The sequence below is a fragment of the Megalopta genalis genome, chromosome 4, assembly GCF_051020955.1.
Source record: "Megalopta genalis isolate 19385.01 chromosome 4, iyMegGena1_principal, whole genome shotgun sequence".
NCBI lineage: Eukaryota > Metazoa > Arthropoda > Insecta > Hymenoptera > Halictidae > Megalopta > Megalopta genalis.
The window spans coordinates 11,564,546-11,584,003 of NC_135016.1; the positions used below are offsets into that span (position 1 = coordinate 11,564,546).

At 37.2% G+C, this 19,458-nt stretch overlaps 1 protein-coding gene across 1 annotated transcript in view; it reads left to right on the forward strand.

Annotated features, from left to right (window-relative positions):
- Window positions 1–19,458, forward strand: part of Glurb (metabotropic glutamate receptor B) — a 471,226-nt gene that overhangs the window by 183,552 nt on the left and 268,216 nt on the right. The window lies entirely within an intron of this gene.

Below are 19,458 nucleotides of genomic sequence, written 5' to 3' on the forward strand. Positions count from 1 at the left end.
TTGTCGCGGACAATTTTCATTTTAAACAAAGATTTACGTTCTAATTAAAACTAAAATTCCGAGAGCGTGACTACACGTTGCCAGCTCGGAGAGCTTGTGTACGTTGAAACGGCAGACAAAGGTTTCCAACGTATATCGCGAAAGAACATTTAAGCAGTAATCCCAGACCAGAATCGGAATAGCAAAGTAGCATTCCAGCCTTCATTTTTTAGTTGCGAGCGCTTAAAAAATCAGGTCAGCATCTCTTGAAATCGTAGTTGAACGGAGAAGCTTACGGGAGTGGTAAAATGTCAACGGGAACGAAAGGATAAGCTCGCAGGAACCGTGGGAAAAATTGACTTATCGGATTTCCTATTAATTGCGAAAACGAACCGAGTATGGAAATTTGAAAATCAAGAAGGTACGGTTATTTGATCTCGCGAAGCATATTACATACAAGAACATAATCTTCTGATGCACCATTCTGGCAATCACTGCAGCTTGAGGTTCTCTAGATGTTTACCCACCCTCACACACACACACACACGCGCATATACACGCACACGCACACACGCGTACAGAAACTGCAAGGCAACATTTGCACAAACTGAGAAAGTAGTAATCACAAAGTTCGCGCGCAAACAGCAAATATCGTCCAAGAAGTTTCTACGCCACACCGGGTATCCATTAAAAGTCGGAGCAAACGCGGCAAACATACAGCACGAGCATTATCGAGCAACTGAATATTTATCGTTGGTATGGATACAATAAGTTCGTTCAGGTCAATGAAAAACTTGCGGGGACGCGAAACGTAACAATTCCAGTCGTTCGTTTGTATTCATTGTGAATAGACGGCGGCAAGTTTATGCATGTACAGAAAGATTGGGACCAAAATACGACGTATTACTGAGGTCAAGTAGATGAAAAAGATTTGTATAAACTTATGTACGAAAATGCTTCGTTGAAAAAAATATAAGCTTTTGGTCCATTACTTCATAAATAATCAATAGATATCAGCACTTATGTTGACCACGGAATGACTGAATCAAATAAAGGAGATTATAAAAAAGATAAAAATAAAAAGAATTGAATAAAATAATAGAATATTCATCTTTTATTTCATTCAATTCTAATACAAATTGCTCTTTGCATTATTAGTGGCATTGTTATTTTTTTACAGTTAGTTCGCAAAATCCTTATTTATCTCAATTTTGAAGATAATGGACTTACACTGATTCGCTTCTAAGCTACAAGAAATATTCGAAAGTTCCTCTCGCTGCAAGAATGCAGGTTTTCATTCGTCTAATTAGTGATTGTCGAATTCATTCAATCATTCCATCTGTATTGGAAATAATAGTAAATAAAATTTGACTAGATTCCCTTCTGTTTGATCAACATGATCAATTATGAAAACAGTGTTGTTATTATCTATTATTTGAGCCATTAATCCTTTCTGAAATTTAAATCGTCGCAGGAGTATTAAGCACTTGCCTTACGATTTAAGTTTCAATGACGTGTACCACAAATAGAACTCTCAGGCTCCTGACCGCTCTTGAAATTTCCATTCAAGTGTGTCCATTGCCAGTGTGTCCATTGGTGTCTATTGTGTCCAATGGTGTCAGGGATTCTGCTTGGTGGCGGATAGGAGACCTCACAAATGGGATTGGACGATTCCAATGAATTGCCAATGGCCAAATCGCGGCCCGCTGGTCCATGTACACTCGACTTTTAACCGCGAACGAAGTCGCGGTACTTTTTCGATCGACAACGGTGAAAGTCGCGGTGAAATAAACAATTTACATCACCGCCGCACAGTGGTTTGAAACAGGAAAAAAGTAATTTTCTTTTAATATTAAGGAAACAAATTCCTTTCTTGTAGTTCCATAGTAGGATATAACTTACTAAAATCAATAAATATTTTTCGCAAATACCTTTAATTCGTTTCAAAAATATAGTATAGGAGTTACAGAACAAAATAACTGCGTTTTTAGTTAAAATCGTATCACTTTTAACACGTTGACTGCCACGCGTATTTACAACAAAATCTCCTACAGGCCACCCGTGCCGCTATAGGAAGCGTGCGCTGTTAATTCATATATCTGTTTCTGTTCCTGCATGAACAGTTGGAATCTTTGCCGAGTACCGAATGGTATAACTTAAAATCCCTGCCCTTATTTTTTTTCAATAATGAAAAGAGATCGGATTGCCCGGAAGGAGAAGCATAAATAAAATTACATCGTCAGATTCTGATTTGGATACTCATAAATATAATCTTAGTGATAATGAATGTTATGAAGATACTATTGACGAGATTTTACGAGAATTGGTCATGGAAGAAGAAAGAAATGTTGATGATACTGAGGAAGCTACAGTTCAAATAAAAGATACGAAATGGACCGATCAGAGGCACGAGCATATCTGAAAAAACAAACAACTTTTTGTCCAAGCTGTCCTGATCAACCTCAACTTTGCAGAGAATGTTTTAATCTTATACACTGCGAATAATTTTTTTAATAAACCATTTTTATAATAATTCAATAGTTTCATTACCCCCTGTAGAATATTTGTCGAAATATTTTCGGAAATCCTTTGTGAGTAATCAAATCAGCGTCACCCGAATTACGGGTGACGTGGCCTGATGAGAACTTTTGCTGTCACCCGAATACGGGTGACGCGGCAGTCAACGTGTTAAACAGTATTGAGTATAGCTGAGAAATTTGAAACAGAAAAGCTTTTGTACTTGAATTATTTACATAATATGGAAATGTATTACGTTTGTTAAATCAATAGTATCATCGTTGATTTTAGTAGAACAGAAATTTTACACGAATGAATCTTTAATAAAAGAATTGTACTTTAATTTAGTGCAACTTTTCTGCGACAGTTTGCGTTAATGTAAGACTTGATTATTATGGCGCATTAATCTTTAGGGTACATAAATGAAGAAGTCATAGCTGCGTAAACTTGCGGCTATGACACAAGACAAAGTAAGAGGTGGAAGGAGGAAGGAGAAGGTAACGTACAGTTGGAGGTAGAAGAAGGCTGTCGCGAAACGATTCTTCCCACCACACATGGCCCCAGACATTTCGTCCAATAATAACATTAATTAGGTTTACCAAGGAAACCTATTGTTTGGTTGACCGTGTAAAACACAAGTAGGTTCCACGGGGCTCGACTTGCTCCATGCGAGACGCTCTTTTTTCATTTTTAGAATCGCCCTTTCCCTCCGGCGATATTTACTGATTTTCTTAGAATTGCTCGAACAATCGAGAATCTTGCAATTACACCGCAAGCTTGACTGCACCTGTCGCAACCTACATTTCTGGCCACGCGCAATGCAAAAAGAGAACGTCGTAAAGCCGACTTGCAAGTTGTTCCATCAAAAAGAACTTTCGCTTGCGAAGGTATCGTGCAAACGATGCTACTTTATATGTTATTTATTGTTGCTGCATTAAGTAGACAAATCTTTATATGAATTTCTCAGAAGCCAAACATTAGCTTCAAAATTGAGATAAATAAGGATTTTGAGAACTAGCTGTAAAAAATAACAATGCCACTAATAATACAAAGAACAATTTGTATTAGAATTGAATAAAATAAAAAATTAATATTCTATTATTTTATATTCAATTCTTTTTATGCTTATCTTTTTTATAATCTCCTTTATTTGATTCAGTCATTTCGTGGTCAATATAAGAGCTGATATCTATTGATTATTTATTGATTATTTATGTAGTAATGGACCGAGAGATCCTACGATAAAGATGTATTTACGTTGCTGTAACTAATTCTTAAAAAAAAGTCGACTTACACTGATTAACTACTAAACCGTCCATATAAAATTTTTCACTCGCAGCATTGAAATGATTTCAAATCTTTCTTAAAACAGTGGAAAAATTAAAACAAACTGAAAACGTCGACGTATTAATTTCAACTTATTAAAATGATTAAAGAAAGCAAAAAGGCTTACGCTTATCACCGATGTCTTGCAATCGTTGCAAACAATTTCTATTTTGCACAAAGACCCGCAGTCTGGTTACAATAACAAATACATCGTTCTGTTAAAACGAACTCGTAACCGCGTGCTTTCGAAAAGCCATTATCGTTCCTCGACGCTCGGCAAAGCCGACAAATAATTCAGAAGAAACAGGGTTGTCGAAAAAACCGTGATACAGGAGGATCGTCGAAAAAACCTGTTTGCATTTGTCTTCCCGCCGCACACTTCTCCGGGACCATAAGAAAAGGATTCAAATTACAGTTTCGGACAGCGGAGGGAGAAAGCTTAATGGTCAGTGCACGCACCGATCGTTCGTCAAAGCCAGACCCCTAAGGAGCGGCCGGCTCCTCGAGGGGTAATTTTCTTCTAACACGAAAAATCGTGGCAATCGCTTTTCTCCGTCGGCCAGCCGGTCTTTTTCGTCGGACTTAATCCAGCGCTGTCGCGTTTCGGCTGGAAGACGTGCGTAAAAACGGACAGCGATGTGTACAAGTACGACGTCGGTTCCATTAACATTGCCATCCGGCCGACGACGAGAGGGCATAGCTTCTGCAAAAAGACAAAGGACAATCTCGTTGTGTTAAACTTCCACGATGTTTTCGTCGCGCCGCTACGAGGTCAGCCCGAACCCGGACTGAATCGAGAGCGGAGAGAGAATCCGCTGAAAAATGTAAGGGTGAAGTGGATTATCTTCTACCGTAGAGCTAACCGGTCGTGGAAAGCCCGACCGCGTTGCTCGCATTCCAAATGACAACGCCTGCTTTTTAAAAGGCCGCCCGTGGATCCCCCTTTTACATGGTAATTGTTGGCATCATTTTAAATTCCGGCGTTTAGCGATCTTCTCGGTTCGTTCACCTGTCAGCGATTTTTGGAGGATTTTCGGCGATATTTGTGGTCGGATAGTGTTTCAGGATTTTCACACCGACGACGGATAATGGTGTCGTTATTTCGGCGTAACGAACCAGCGATATACGATCGCACACGGATCGATAAATTAGCGATTTTTGTGGGAGACGCGATCTTTGTTGGACTCGATCTGTAAAAATAACATTTGTTTTTCACGTGACAATTGTATCTGTGGATTTTTGTGTAAGATTCAAAATTTCGACCGAATTTACGAAGTTTATAAAAGTAACGATGAGTCGTTTGTTCTCTGATTTTTAACGAGCGTTATTGTAACGAATTGCATTGAAGACAATATGTTTTGTCGAACATATGATGAATACATCAGATTCGATCGATGAAATTTAACATTCGTGTTATTTATTTGAATAGATTGATATTTGTTTACATGAAATTTCACCTATTACAATGAATACGTAAAATGTTATCTGACAACCTGGATATTGAAAATATAAAAGTTTGACGCGATCTATAATTGAATAAATATTGTGGAATATTAATCACATTGTGAAATAAAGTTAAATTTCGTTTCGCTTAGACTTTATTCAGGAGCATTCTATAAACGTGCGAAGCGCCGCAATCTAGTTATAATTAAAACGTTTTCCTTTAATTGCAATTAAGTGCTGTTCCATTACTATAACAGAATCATTATTATTTTCCTCACTTAAGAAACGTTTTACGTTTTTTCCCCCAGTACACACACACAGTGCTGCAGACACTCGATCGATAATATATCGTATCAAAATCCTAAATACTCATCATACCTTTCAATATTTCTTTTCAATTGATATTATTAATTAAATATTAATTAAATCGCACTACGAAAGCTTCTACAGTATTCTATAGAATCGCTAATAATTCATTTATTAATTCAGAAACAAGCAGAACTAATTTAACCAGGAACATATGAATGAATGAATATGCAACAAAGCATCTGCTACCTGTGCCCTCGAAGCAAAAGCAGGCATAGCACGCATACCATACTTAATTAAAAGCAGGCAGCATTCGGTATGGAATAATCACAGTTCCATTCCTTTATTGGTTAATTATACCACGGAGTTGAATTAAATACATCAACCCTTTAGCGAAGAGCTAATTTCATTAAACTTCGGGATATCTTCTCAAACAGAGTAGCATGATATGGTCGTAGAATTGCGGCTTTGCCTTTCAGAAGGGAGTGGGTAGGGGGTGAGGGGCAATGGCTTTATTTTTCTCATTACAGTTCCCTTTGTTCCGCTGTTGCAGCGGAATAATTTTCGCTGGAAAATTATAGCTCCGATGTAACCGGTTGCTGAAGAGAGAACGAAGAAGATAGAAAAGAGGAGAAAGCAAGAAAGAAAGGGGAAAGCTTGAAATCCGACGTTGTTCAGAAACCCGTTTCTCACGGTTGCAAATTCAGCGTCTTTCGCATTCTACGCGGCAGAAGCTCCAAGGCGAAATAAAAAATGGCAGGAGGACTTCTCCAATTCTCTCCGGCGGACGTGTAGGTATGCATGAGGACACCGAGGAGACGACGAGGAGCGCGTGAATACTATCCTCCTCGAATACAGAGTGCTTCCGACTTGAAATTCTCTCGAATACGCCGGAGATTTTTAATCAACGCGAGGCACGGAGGGACGAAATCTTAACGCCGGCGATGATGAAGCTGGGGCTCGCGCGACACCGGAAACACCGAATAAATTATAATGTTTCTCGCCAGTTTACCGGGATTTCACCTGCGATCCCGAGGCCTCCGCGTATCCTTCAGGAAATCTGCGATCCCATACATAAGCGATGTTAACCCATTGTTACGCGATAGAAACATGTCTGACCATTGTTCACCATTTCTATTTACTCCAAAGATTAATGGACGCGGAAAGCATGAGGCTCTGCAATTGAAAATTACGTTCAGTTTTATGAAGAGATGCGTGTCTGACCATTGTACACTCTGGGAAGATACTGACAGCGAGAAGCCTGCTTTAAAATTCATAATTATATCTTCGATGTAGGTAGAATTTACTGATAATATTAGGTTGTCCTAAAAATAATTTTCATGATTATTGCAGACGAGAAAAGTGCGCTTGACCAATGAACATTATTTCTACGTGTTCTGAAAATTACTGAGATGTATGTCTGACCATTCTAGACTGTTTCTACTTAATTCGAAGTTTACCGACAGCAGTGAGCATGTTTTCCAAACGGACACGTATGGTAGAAAGATTGTTTTTCATTTTGCAATTATATCTTTAATGTGCATACTATTCTCTGATATTACTACGTTGTTTAAAAAATAAAACAAAACAAGAATTAAATGTAAGACACGTCTGACCATTGTGTGCTTCCACTTCGTCAGATGATATCTTTAATTCGAGAGACATTCTGAAGCACTTTCTTTCTAAAATATTAGTTATATATAAATCTAAATCTAAATCTAAATATATATATATATATATATATATATATATATATATATATATATATAATAATATAATAATAATAAACTAAATATAAATATATATATATATATAAACTGACTGAAAATATATGAAAAACTATAAACAGCATACAATGAAAACAAATAATTGTTTCTTACCTTAACCTCGATGTAATTTTAAAAATGTCATTCCTCGCTATTTGGATAAAATATATCTCAACGTTTTGAGACTACCGAGCAAGTAGAAACAGCGTGCATAGGTCAGACACGCTAATCGCGCAGAACATCGCAACCAACGACGAAGCAATTTTTCATCAAATCCACATCGACGACCCGACACGTTCAGAACTTCCTTTAAAATTCCACGGTAAAGAAGTTTCGTTTTCCGCGCACGATACCGCGACACGTTGTTCCAAAAGCTGATAGGTGTTTCGCGAAAATTTCATGGAACCGATGTTACGAATTTTTCACGGCGAAAGTTCGCTGCGTTCGATGATCCTGCTATCAATCTCGTATCACGCAGCTACGAGCATCCAATAAAAATATGTCCGGCGATATCGTATCAAGGCTCATCGATCATCTTCCGGACGTCGAAAAGCGCGATGCAAGCGGGAACGAGGCGGAAAAATTGCTGCGGAATCTTCGGGACACACAAGCACCTCGACCTGGTTTTCTTTTTTCTTTTTTTGTTTTTATTTCCCAGCGAATCGCGAACGAGAGCCGAAGAGCGCGGTTGATCGCGAATAGTCGTAACGATACATTGTTTTTCGGCGTGGAAGGGTGGTGGCCGTTTGTTCGGCAGAGATTAAAGGTCCATTCTGGCTGCCTATCCGCCGAATGAAAGCCATGGCACCGCTGCGAAATCGCTCGTGAATAAGGCTGGCTACGCCGCAACGCGCAGTGCCGCGCGGCTCTTCGAAATCCATAACACTAGGAAAAACTGACCCCGACGTCGGCTATCCTCAATGACGGAAAATCGCAACAATATTTCACTGCCGGAATCGGAATGCAACGTGAAAAACGCCTTCATTGTTCCGCCGCGATAGAATAGGCGCGCCGGGAATCACGGCGGTCTGTAATTCGGCGAGCTCAGCGCAATTGTTTCAAGGCTTCTCGTCGGCTTTTCCCGCTTTTTCCCTCGGCGGCGAGCCAGCCGTCGAAAAATTGCTATTAAACACTCGACGAGAAACGTTAATTATTACGCTTCGTGCACGGCTAGCTTTACGGAACTTTATTCCGTTGCAGATTTATCGGACACCCTCTGTATATCGTTTTCTTTTTTAGACACGATAAGGATGTGTTGTACCTCGTGGAAGTGGGCTTATGAGAAACTTTCAGATTGGCGTGAAAGTTCTCTGATTTTCTAGGTCGACCTTTCTACACTGTTATTTAAGGTGAAACAAATCGTTGAACAAATCGTTCGACATTCGTAAGTTTAAAAAATTGCAGCAAATTGTTGAAATCTGTCGATGTTCATTCAAGCTATTCATTTGAAATGTACGGTAGTATTAAAGTGTAGAATTCATGCACCTATGATTTATTTTTTAATTTTGCAGTTTAATCATTAGTGTACTATACAGTGTCTACATAATTCGACGATAAATATTTTAAACATCGAGAAACATTTTATCATTCAAAAATGCGATTCTTCTATTTGTTCTGTCACTCTCATTAAAAATTTGTTTAGCCATATTCTAGTAAACTAGTCCGTCTAACATTTTGTTCAATTATATGCATCTATATAATAAATTTTATAATAATATACATCTTATTTTAATAGTAAGTAAAAGTTATATGCAATAAATTGTTCCGTTTTAAAAGACATTGGAATTTTTTCGAGGGAGACTGTAAACATCGCAGAAAATCAAGATCCCCAAATGAGGTTCTAAAGCGACGAAAAATCAACATCAAGATACCGAAGCCGATTTATTTATTGTCTCGCGGTCGCAGTCGCGTCAATTTCTGCGCCCAGTTCGCAATTTCCGTCGAAAACCGTGTTCAGAACGGGGTTCGGCTTAATTATTTCCGGTGATATCGCGTCCCGACGACTGCCATCGGTTTCAAGCTCGCGTGTCATTAAGGATCCGCTTTGTTTCATCTTCGCGGCTTCGGGAGCACAGTATGCCGCGACGGAACTGCATTTCACAGACTCTTTTGGCCCGCGACCGCTATCTGAACGTAACGCATTCGGGATTGCAGGCTGTCGGAATTACGCGGGAAATATTGCGTCCCATATTTCCATGGAAATTGGGCGAGCTCTCTCAGTGGCTTCTTTCAACAGGCGATCGCGGCTGAATAAAGGTCTGCCATTCAAGAGAGTTTGCTAGAGAGGACGTCGTGAAACTGTGCGAGTAATATCTACAGGCCTCTCCGAGGTTAAATGCTGCTGCAGGGAGCAACGTTCGTGCATTAGAATGCATAGAACCGTCCCGCATTTGGTATCCAATTTGTTTCGCCCGGAACGGACAGGATACGTAGAGATTTTGTTAAGCGTTTTTCATCGGTTTCCTTCAGTTTTCATGCACACCTTTTTTAGCGACAGTATAATATAAGTGGCGGCCCTATACTTAAGGACACATGAAAAATGCCAAAACTTTTTTTAAACTATATCAAATGTCTGGAATATTTTTTACACGATAGAGGGACTAGTCTACTAAACGATTGTAATACTTTTTAAAAATTATTTAGAATGACAGAAAAAGATAAAAACTCATGTTTTTCAACTTTTTTTATCTGAGCCTGTAATGAAAATTTAAAGAACACAGTTTGTAGATCTCGGTAATTTGTGTTCGTGCTGAAACTTTCGTTTAAATCTGTTACCGCAGTCAAGCACAGCTATTGAAGCATGTAAAAATTACCTGTTACAGGCTCGGATAAAATTATTGTGTTTGAGATATTACCGTATTTTTAGAATGCATATTGACACCTTTTAAATCGGAATAAGTTTTCAAAAATGGAACCAAATGCCTTCAATCTTTTCCAGATGTTATACCGACTAGTTTGCAAGGTTTATGGTCTCGATCATTTTTGCAATTAAACGTAAAAGTCAGGTGAAATCTCCCACTGCAATACTTAATAATTAATTTCCATTGGAATCTTGAGGATCGAATCATTTCTAGTATTTTCAGATGTACGAATCACGATGAGATTCTGAAAGAATTAATTTCTAAAATCAGGGATAGTCTTCACGTTGTTATTATTGTCCTAAGAAAAGGGAGCTTTCGTTTTGTAAAAATTATCTCGTGAAGTTGAATAATAATTTGTTGTTCAATTGATATCGCGTAACTACTTTTTCAAATATTATCTCTCTGTCATCGTTAGTGATCTTTGATACGGCGTCATCTCTCGTTCGACTATTTATTACCAATCGCTGCTTCCACAACACTGTGATTCATTACGGTTATGAAGCATGATTTCATTAAACCGCAACGAGCCAATTTCACGTGCATCATCCACCACGATATTTTCCCCGATCGGATTCGCGTCCCGAGTCGATAAAAGCATCGGATTACTTCGTCTGACTCTTAATGGACGTTCGCTACGACTGTCTATTAAACTGAACAACCACAGACACGGATTGGTTTATAGCCGGTGACCTAAAAACGGGACCGCAATTAGCTCTGCAACTAAAATTATTCAGAAACTACGATTCCGGTTGGACTTACAGGTAATATTATATCTGGTAACTGAAATTCATGAGCACTCGGACCGCGAATAAAATTAAAATTGCAGATGCGAAACTAAAGCCGATAATATTGATACTATGTCACTTCGAAATTAAAACTGAAATTAAAAGCAATCTTCCAGGTTCGATTTTACTTGCAAGTCAAAATTGAAATTAAACCGAGGTTTACGGATACCGGTTTATTTTGATATCAAATTTGAAACGTAAACGGAAATTACAAATACAGTTTTATTTAGGTTTTTTATGCAAAATAAACATGTACTGCGTCTGTCGCATGAAGTCACTCAGGTATTTTCATCATTCGTGAATAAGTTTAACAAGTTGAAAATTATGTATTGGTGTTCTTCAACTATTTCAGTTTCACCACTACTTTAAATTACACCCATTCACTTTCGCCATAAATACACAAAATCCGCAGTCTGGTAATATTTATCGTTTCCATTATGCTAAAATTAAATATACGTAATTATACCGCGCGTCTTCTATCAGAAACTCGAACAAAAATTCAAACTGAAGCTAAACCGAGCTAATACCACAGATCAAACCCAAGACTAGACCAAGAACTAAACTCGACGTTGAACGTAGAGCCGAAACTGAAAGCAAAGCCAAAAACCACGCTGAAATCGAATATAAACTGGGACTCGATCCAGGCCGAAATCACAGCATTAAGTTATCAAAGCCATAAACGAGAGTAAGACTAAAAAAAGCAATTCGGACATCAAGCAAAACCGCGGAACTAGAGCTGCAGCTGCGACCCTAATTAGAGCAGCAGTTAGAATCGTGATTAGAGCAGAAGTTAGGATCGTGATTAGAGCAGAAATTAAAGGTGAAATCGGGAGCCGAGACCAAGTCATTTCCAGCGACCAGAACCCAAAACAGATGGCAAGAGGTACTTACTATACGTACGGTGTTATCAATCTGTTGTCCCATGTGCGCCGCGGAATTCGTGTGTATATGTCACCTGCTAACTATGGTCCATTAACCGATAACCACTCACGGCAGGCTAACAAGACGACCGAAAACAGTGGCGATCGCCGCCTCGATAGCGAAACATCGAGCGTTTGACATGTTTCGCGGTTTTCGGTTACGATAGCATTTCCCCGGTGAAAGAGCACGCCTTGATCCCCGGAGACAACGGAGCCGCAAAGTCCTGAAAACTGGTAACAATGAGTGTCGACACTCGCCTTTGTCGACGCGAGTGACAGCGACGAAGATAGGCCCTAAAAATGAGAGGCTGGTTTCTGACGGATTTCGCCATTATACGAATTGTTTCGATCAAATATTTATCTAATATAATTATTCGAAGGAAATTGTTTTAGACGAACGTTTTATTCGAATAAGAAGTATTCGTAACAAATTATTCTATTTATTCGAATAATTGTTTAGTTTCTATTCGAATGAATTGTTCGAATAGAGATTGAAAAATTATTCCAGCTATTTATTCGAATAATTATTTAGTTTTTATTCGAATGAATTATTCGAATAGAGATTGTAAAATTATTCCAGATATTTATTCGAATAATTTTGCACTTTTAATTCGAATAAATTGTCGAATAGAGATTGTAAAATTATCCTATCTATTTAGTCGAATAATTTTGCACTTTTAATTCGAATAAATTGTTCGAATAGAGATTGTAAAATTATCCTATCTATTTAGTCGAATAATTTTGCAATTTTAATTCGAATAAATTGTTCGAATAGAGATTGTAAAATTATCCTATCTATTTAGTCGAATAATTCTTCACCTTTAATTCGAATAAATTGTTCGAATAGAGATTGTAAAATTATCCTATCTATTTAGTCGAATAATTCTTCACCTTTAATTCGAATAAATTGTTCGAATAGAGATTGTAAAATTATCCTATCTATTTATTCGAATAATTTTGCACTTTTAATTCGAATAAATTGTCGAATAGAGATTGTAAAATTATCCTATCTATTTATTCGAATAATTTTGCACTTTTAATTCGAATAAATTGTTCGAATAGAGATTGTAAAATTATCCTATCTATTTATTCGAATAATTTTGCAATTTTAATTCGAATAAATTGTCGAATAGAGATTGTAAAATTATCCTATCTATTTAGTCAAATAATTCTTCAGTTTTTATTCGAATCATAATTATCACGAAGAAATGATCGCAAGAAAATTAAGATTACACTTGCTAAACTAGAAAATATAAGCTTTAAATTGAGCGCAGGTAAGCTTTCCTACGATTTTTTCTGACGAAGCTACGATGGTTCAAAGTTGGTCAATTTTTCAGTAAAAATTGTGTGCTTCAATGTTACAGACGAACGCATACATACAAATTTTACACATCACACATCAGAGATGATTATTTGTAAAGATCATATTAACACTATGCCATCCGCAGATCTTAGATACGATTCTTTTGTTCGACGTCGGCATAATAGCTTGGAAATTTTAGATTTTAAACAAAATTTCTAAGATGGCGGTAATATAAATTTCTAAAATTAAGATATGTTATCCAAGAATTTTCATACTTAATTCTTAGTTAAATAAGCACAATGCCCTAGTTAGTTTGCTGCCTTTAAACACCCAAGAAATATAGTTCAAATGTTATTTCAGTTTTTTCAAAATGGCACCAAAGTGGTGCCACCGGCGTACAACAGATAGTTTTTGCATGGCACCAGCGTGCTACCACCGGACGGCATAGTGTCAAGTACAACCCCAACTTTCTCCCCGAATATCGCGAGCCTATTTACACCGAAAAATTCGACGCTTCGACGCTCAAACAAAAATAAATCATCGCGATCATGCGTGACTTATCCATGTCGACGGTTATGTCATAAATGAAGCATATTTACACGGTTACGACACGAACGTGACAATATCGATCAAACGAAGCCACGTACGACGTTTTTCACGGCATTCTTCCGCAGTGAATTTTCAGTTAATGACAGCGGAGATTCCGTATGCGGAGACGAGGACGCCGACGACGTGATTAATCGCTCAAGATCGAGGAGAATATTTCATCGCGAACGTCCGCAGAGCTGCGAGCTGCGAAATTGCTAATCCATTAAACAGGAATTGTTAAAACGTCCATTGACGGCGCGCGATGTAACCGCGTCCACATCGGGTTCTCGATTAGGCCTGGAATATTGTCATTAGGCAACCCGTGGCAAAGATGAACGACGAAATGTCTCGTTATTCAAGCGGGCCGACCCTGTGACAGTGCGAGCCCTCGGATTTGTTGGCCGGCTGCCAAATTATGTATCCGTTCGCGGAAGATGTTCGACCGCTGACGTTCGTTCGTCAGGATAAGCCGCGCTGATTGACTTCCTCCCTGCAGTGGGTTCCCCATTCAATCTTTAACACGAAGATCGGTTAAATTGATCGAATTAACTTCGCCGAGCCGGAACAACACAGTCATCCGTGAACCAATCCACTTCGAATTCCCAGAGCGTAAACATACACTGGAATTGTTCTTTAGGTGACTATATAGTGTGATAGTTTCTGTATCCATATATTGGATCGTTCGAAAAGTCGTTTCGTTCATTCATGTGAGAATGAAACACGATCTTTTAATATTTCGAGTTATAAAACAAGAGAAAAGACTTTTCGAGATTTTTCTGGTATCTTTGAAATTTTATGCCTGCAGAAATCTCGTTTTTCTGTTGACTTAAATACTGAATCAAGTGCTTTTTTAACACGCTTACGAAATGATCATAAGAACTATTTGTCGCAATTATTGATGGAATTTGCGAGATGTTGAGAAACTTTGTTAATTGAAATGCACAAAGACGAAGGTACGAAATTTGAGATAAAATAATACAATTCAAGGTTTTCAAATGGTGTTTAAAAGAAAATAACAGTACGTGGAACGTAAAAATTGTATAGTTTGGAACTAGATTAATATTTGAATGTTTAATATATAATGAAATTTATATTAATATATTATATTACATTTATATTAATTTTTTATAAAATATATATATATATATATATATATATATATATATATATTTTATAAAAAATTAATATAAATATAATATATATATATAATAATATATATATAATAATATATATATATATATATATATATATTATTATATATAGAAATAATATAGAAATATATTATTTATAAATATATTATTATTGAAATTTATATTAGAAATATGTTATATTTCATTCTATATAAATTTAATGAAGTGATCGCCCAACGAAACTAATTCGATAAACTTTCATTTACATCGTCAAGGATAAGTTACAAATTAAGAATCATACAGTAAATGGAAAAACTAGACTTTTATTGGCAGATGTCATAGAATGTGGCCGATCTTCTATCCCCATCTTCCTTTACATAACAAGAAGATTGTTAACGGAATTCGATGAACCAAAAGGAAGCCCTTGTACAGTGAGAAGCAATATTTATTCGGATTCGATATTTTATTGATGTTATACCTCGCTGGTATTCTAAGTGAAAGGGAATTTATGCCACATCGAGAGTTCGCAGCTTTCGAGATGTTGAATTTATGCAGCATACGGCGGAACGATTAAATTATCGATTGCTTTCTGAACCAGCAGTGTGAGTCTTTTATCCGAGCACTGAATCACAAAATAATTGACTTCGCGATACTGTTCTGCCTCCTTTTGTAGTGTGCATACTGTAAGGAGAGTTTAACTTCGAGTGCTATTCAACGGATTTGTCTTCGTCTGACCGTCGCTGCCTGTTTTTACCGAATGCGAGAGCAACTTATTTGCATGGGACAGATTATGTTTTGAAATTCTGATTTGTAATTAAATACTACGTGCAATTAATTAGACGATTCTGTGTGCGACTAGTTTCATTTATGACAATTTATCTTTTTTGCAGAAGGTGTCGTTCGTTTTTCAGTTTCACGATGTTAGAATGCAGAAACGACGAATGCTTTTTGCAAACGAATTTATGATCATATAAATATATGCGACGAAGTACGATCGGGGAGTAATAAAACGAATATTATCTGCAAAAGAATTAATTTGAAAAATTCAGTTTTTCTTTCCATTCACGTCTACATATTTGTATGAAACATGATTTTCTCCGATGATAGCAATGAAGAATAAATACAGAGCAAAATTAAATATTGAGCCTTTTAATAAATGAATTTGATTATTCTGAATTCCTTTCGTTTGCCCACATTTTTCGATCTTTTGGCAAACACTCTCCTTCCTCAATATTTAATTTTGCTCTGTGTTTATTCTTCGTTGCAATCATCGCAGAAAATCCTGTTTGAATGGAAAGAAAAACTGAATTTCAAATTAATTCTTCTTCTCGCAAACACGTAACGACAAAAGTAATATAAATATAAATTCAAAATATAATAATATAAAAATAAATATGTACCGACAAGTGGTTGCAAGCATTGTTTTAAATAACCAGATTCAACGTCGCCAATTACTTGTACCGCTGAATACATTGCTGTCGCCGGTCATACATTAACGTATTCAATAAACTGGTGCGATCCAAAGCTGAAAGGCGGAAGCCCTCAGTAATTTAGTGAAAGCAATTCGCAGCAATAGCGAAGACGGACACAGACGAACGTCCAGAGGTCCACGGGTTTAACGGGCCGCAATTTCGTCGGACGTGGCCCCGTTAGTGGATCAACATCACCATCAACGAAGCCTCCGCTCCCCTTTTTCTTCCCGAATATCTTCGATTTTATCAATTTCACCCGTAACAAACCCGGACGCGCACCTTATAGCCCCGGGGGCCGAAATGAACTTCGTTCTGCGGAACGATTCAATCGTATCAATCGCAGGCAACCCCTGCCCCGATAAAAGACTCATCGTAGCAGCGGTGCCGAGGCAGCAAACAAAATCAGTTTTGTATTATCTAATAGCGAGAGCACAATGCGCGAAAAAGTCTGATATAAAGAGACAAACTTTTCACAGAGATACACGCATGACAAATAACCTATTCCCCTCGCCTTAGAATTCATTCATTTTCAGTGCGACAATTTACTTGTTTAAAGCAAGAGTGGCTTAAGTCAATTTTTGGATATTATTGAATTATATTTAATTTAATATTATGCTCGATCCCTTTTTCTATTATTTTAAGGTTAAGCTTGGAAGTGGCTCAAATAAAGAAGTTGTAACAATTTTGTACGTTATTGCATTTTACAGAACTTTTGACTTTGTCCTTCATTATCCACAAATTAACTTTCTCGACTTTCACCATTTCTGCTTCCAACGGCTCAATTACGGAATACCGTCATTAATTGAACACTCCGCGATCCAATAGTTATGTCGTTTGTTACATATAGTGTAAATTCTTATCGGAGAAAAATAATGTTTAAAAACGTCGTTAAACATTGTGTAACGTGGATTAACGGGAACAGAAAATGCTTGAGTCTGATTCGATGTCCCAGTGACCTAGGACTGATTTTTTTGGCAAGCTGTACCATTGAACTAACTATGTTTAAAAAAATCTTCGCCACCTTTGGTTACTCTTGGCTACAATTCAAGTTTAGATATCGTTGGAAAGTACGCTGTATCTGACGTGTTGGATGGCCACTCTTAGGCAGATATCTTAAACAATGAAGGAAAATGCGAAGTGCACAAAATTGATTAATCGTTTAAGTATGCGAAAATATTGAATAACAATTTCTTTGTAGTTAATACGGCGTTCATTGAACCATTCTGGGCAGAACGCCTGTTCATTTTTTGCAACAGTGATTTAATCAACGAAAACTTTGTTTACGTAACGTAACAAATTGACTTGAGGGATCGATTTGAACAAAATTTTGTGAAACCTCGTTCGACAGTTTCGTTTGCAAGAATTTTTCGCTGCTTTTTCAGGAAGCAATGCCACTGTGCGCCGCGGATCTATGAAACTTTCCACTTGCAATTTTCTCAAGGCTTTCGCGAGGCTGACGTTTACCCAGGGACGCATTAGGGCGTGTCTCGCTTCGAGAAGCTAGTGTAATCCAAGTTTCGGAGGAGAGCCGCAGGCCGATTTGTGTTCGAATGCAGTCACCAAGAGTTCGGGGCAGCTGTAAGCTTCTTCGCCCGTCGCCCGATATCGGATTCAACAGCTTCTCCGTTCGCGGACGCGAGCATTCCTTCTCTTATTGGATCAGAACACGCAATCGGAAATTAACGCTTTCGGGATCCCACGAATTTGCGCCTAATGCATCTTAGGACAACGTAATTAACCCTTCAAACATAGCCTCGCAACAATCATCGATTTATCTTGGACTAATGCAGCAATTGGTCCGACGATCCTTACGGGCGTTCGGAACCAAACGCATAACTTTTGAATTAATGAATTGTCTGCATAACTGTCCTAACATTTTTTTTAAGAAATATGCAGATGCAGCGATTAGTGCAAAAAATATGCAATTATATTAAAAACATTGAAGTTACCTTCGTTTTATATTAGCTTAATAATTTTTTTACAACATTCCTTATTGAATGTTGTTTCAATACAGGATGTCCCATAATTATCTAGCGAAAATGCAATCCGCAGTTTTGTTTGCAAGTTATTTACGAGAAACAATGATCAAGCCAACGATCAAGCCAATCTCGCTTTTCATTGGACACTGTTTCTCGTTCATAACTCGTAAAAACCAAATCAATCATTTAATAGAAGTCCATGCCAAGGTTTTAATCAAAATCCATACGTACGTTTTAATAAAAGTGCAAATATATAATATCAATATTTCAATAAAAGTCTGAATCAATGATTTGTTCAAAGGCCAAATGAATCTTTTCGTAAAAAAGTCCGTGTCAATATTTTAATAGAAATCGAGATCAATATTTTAATAAACGTCAATACTTTAATCAAAGTCTATATGAGTCCTTTGATAGATGTTGCAATCAAAATTTTAATAAAAGCCGGTATCAATATTTCATTAAAAGTCTAAATCAATATTCTAAAAATCCTGTATGTACTTGTCCAGACTATGCGGTGTCATTTAATCGTTTATAACTCATTGAATTTAATTATCTTTCATGAACTGTACTTCATTTAATGTTCAGCCTCCAATATCGTTTCTTCTTCCGTTGTTTCTCCTTCATAATCAATTATGCATCGCAATTATTAAAACCTAAATTAATTTATATTATCTAAAGAGGTTGTGTTCCGCCGATTTCAAGTTACATAAATTATTTTGAACCCACATTGTCCAGACTATGCGGTGTCATTTAATCATCTATAACTCATTGCATTTAATTATCTTTCATGAACTGTACTTCATTTAATGTTCAGCCACCAATATCGTTTCTTCTTCCGTTGTTTCTCCTTCGTAATTAATTATGCATCGCAATTATTAAAACTTAAATTAATTTATATTATCTAAAGGTTGTGTTCCGCCGATTTCAAGTTACATCAATTATTTTGAACCCACATTGTCCAGACTATGCGGTGTCATTTAATCGTCTATAACTCATTGCATTTAATTATCTTTCATGAACTGTACTTCATTTAATGTTCAGCCACCAATATCGTTTCTTCTTCCGTTGTTTCTCCTTCGTAAT